This window comes from Onychostruthus taczanowskii, unplaced genomic scaffold (assembly GCF_017590055.1).
Source record: "Onychostruthus taczanowskii isolate IOZ18803 unplaced genomic scaffold, ASM1759005v1 scaffold1647, whole genome shotgun sequence".
NCBI lineage: Eukaryota > Metazoa > Chordata > Aves > Passeriformes > Passeridae > Onychostruthus > Onychostruthus taczanowskii.
Window position 1 is genome coordinate 1 of NW_024498848.1, and position 2,391 is coordinate 2,391.

Genomic DNA, 2,391 nt, shown 5'->3' on the forward strand with positions numbered 1-2,391 from the left:
GAAACCCAGGGTTGGGTTTTTTTGCTGCATCTTAGTTATTTGTGTATTTTGTGGGACTGAATCGCGGTGTTTTGGGGGTTTACACAGGCACCAGATTCCCAGTGACTTCCAGAGTGTGGAGGCACAGGGAACAGCATTGGAACTGTAATAGCTCAGGGCAAAGGTGACCAGGGCCAGAGAGAGTCACCCCTCTGAGGATAATTGTGCCACAACACTGGAGAGGGACTTGGGCAGGAGGAATCCCATTACCCAATATGCTCATACCTTATGTTTTTCCCCAAAACAGGATTTCCCATTCCCAGACCTTGGCCGAATGGAGGGGGTGGCTGTAAAGAAAAGGAAGATGGCCTGGGACATGCAGGCAGGTGAGGAGGAAGGCAGTTCCCCTTTCCCCCTCTCTCCTGTTCTATCTCCCAGCCCAGCATGGCCCCTGGCTGAAAGACAACCTCGCTGCTAACGCCGTCCTGCTGGGGATGCATGGGGGGGGTCTCCTTCTCCTTCCCTATGGTACAGAGGCAAATCCAATCCTCTCCTTGTCTTTCCTCCACCAGACAAGGAGCTGAGGATGGAGACCAGGGAGGACAAATCCCCACAGCAGAACCTCATGGCAGAGGCTGTTCTGAGCAATGCAACAGGGCAGAAATCCAAGGGGGAGGAAAAGCCTCAGAGATCCTGCAGGAGGAGGGCCTGCAAATCCAGCCCAGGGTGCTCTGAGGGGCAAAGACCCCCCCTGTTCCAGAGCTTCAGGCAGAACTCAGACCTGGTCTCCCATTAGCAGCTTCATGATGGGGAGAAGCCCTACAAGTGCTTGGAGTGTAGGAAGAGCTTCTGGCAGAGCTCCCACCTGATCCGCCACCAGATGATCCACACCGGGGAATGGCCCTATGAGTGTGGGGAGTGGGGGAAGAGCTGCAGCTCAGAACTCGTCATCCACCGGCGCATCCACACTGGGGAGAGGCCCTACGAGTGTGCCCAGTGTCAGAAGAGGTTTCCCACTAGCTCCAGTCTCCTCATGCATCAGCGGATTCACAGAGAGGAGAGGCCCTTCCGCTGTCCCAGCTGTGGGAAGGGCTTCAAGTACAACTCCGACCTCGTCAAGCACCAGCGCATCCACACTGGAGAGAGGCCCTATGAGTGCCCCACGTGTGGGAAGAGGTTTCAGACCAGCTCTAGTCTCCTCATGAATGAAAGAATTCACACGGATGAGAGGCCCTTCCGCTGCCCTGACTGCAGGAAGGGCTTCAAGCAAAACTCCACCCTCATCACCCACTGGCGCATCCACACTGGGGAGAGGCCCTACGAGTGTTCCCAGTGTGGGAAGAGCTTCACAGAGAGCTCTGCCTTGACCAGACACCAACAGAGTCACAGTTAAGGGAAGCCCTGCAAGAGCCCCAATTGCTTTGGAAGATCTTCGTGCACTGCTCCAGCTTCATCCCCCATTAAAGAGCCCACCTTGCGAAGAGCCCTGGTGATCCATGTTCACTATGATCCATGCTGGGAAGACACCTGTCCCTTTTCCTGCCCCTGCCAATGGCATGATGTGGGATCGAAGAACATGAGGTTCTGGCCGTGGCTGTGTCATTACATTCACTCCCACCTCAGGTCATTGCCAGGGGCAGGAAAGGGACTTTTTCTCCCAACAAGGAGAAGGGTGTCCTTTTAGGCAGGGTTAAGTATGTGGCCAGGAAGAGCCAGTTGTTGATGTTGTAGTTTCCTCTCTTAATTGTTCTTCTTATCCCATCTGTTATCAATATGGTTTCTGTTCTTGTTTCTTCATTGTCACGTTGCTGTTCTCAATAAATTGTTCTTATCCCAGCCCCGGATCTTTGCCTTTTGTGGTTTCCATGGGAGGCGGGAGGGCAGCGAGCACTGGGATCATGTGCTTTTCTTTCTTATGGGAGAAAAACCACCCATCTGGATCAGGCACCCATGGCCAAAATTTGTGAATCTGCCTCCATCCATCTTTGCCAGGTGCCCATGGCCAAAATTGGGATTGCACCTCCAAAATTCCATATATCCAAGGATTGCTCTGAAGTGAAATCTGCCTGGACAGACAGGCCTGGCTGCCCTTGGCCTCTTGGGGGCTGCCTCTCACCCGCCTTTAAACACTGTGGCTTGGTGCTTTCCTTCCTATGTAAAAGAACCATATTTCTTCTCAGGGTGTCTGTGGTCAAAGTTGAGATTCCTCCTCCCAAATTCCATATATCCAAGGATTCCTCCATGACAAAAGCTCTGTGATCACAAAAGAGTTTGTTCAGAGAAAGAGAGTAGAGTAATGAGACCCTGTGCCTCAGGGAGAGCAGAAGAAGATCTCGGTTCCCAGAGATGAAGATGTTTTCAGAAATAGATTAAGAGAACCTTGGCTTTTATACAGCTCATCTTGTAATGAGT

The 2,391-nt window shown here is 52.3% G+C and overlaps 1 pseudogene; it reads left to right on the forward strand.

Annotated features, from left to right (window-relative positions):
• The first annotated feature begins 313 nt into the window (after positions 1 to 313).
• On the forward strand, positions 314 to 1,372 carry LOC121333316 (annotated as a pseudogene).
• The last annotated feature ends 1,019 nt before the right edge of the window (positions 1,373 to 2,391 follow it).